General features: G+C 69.8%; 1 protein-coding gene across 1 annotated transcript in view; it reads right to left on the minus strand.

Moving 5' to 3' along the window:
* HNF1B (HNF1 homeobox B) overlaps positions 1–245 on the minus strand; it is a 20121-nt gene that overhangs the window by 16470 nt on the left and 3406 nt on the right. The window lies entirely within an intron of this gene.

The raw sequence follows: 245 nt of genomic DNA on the forward strand, positions 1-245 counted from the left end.
GGGGGGGGGGGTGGGGGCGCCCCCCCTGCCACCCCGCGCTGACCCCCCGCCACCGAGTGCCCGCTCCTGCTTGCCGGGGGCTGGCATGTTGGCTGCAGAGGGCAGGTAGGGGGACAATGGGGATTGTTTTCCCAACAATGTCTCTCGCCCCATGCCGCGCCGTCCCCGCCTGCCCTGATTAGCCTCCCCGGGCACACAGCCCCCTCCCCAGCAGCGTTATCTGCTGCTTAAATTCCCCGGGAGTT

The sequence above is a fragment of the Aptenodytes forsteri genome, unplaced genomic scaffold, assembly GCF_000699145.1.
Source record: "Aptenodytes forsteri isolate BGI_AS27 unplaced genomic scaffold, ASM69914v1 Scaffold66, whole genome shotgun sequence".
NCBI lineage: Eukaryota > Metazoa > Chordata > Aves > Sphenisciformes > Spheniscidae > Aptenodytes > Aptenodytes forsteri.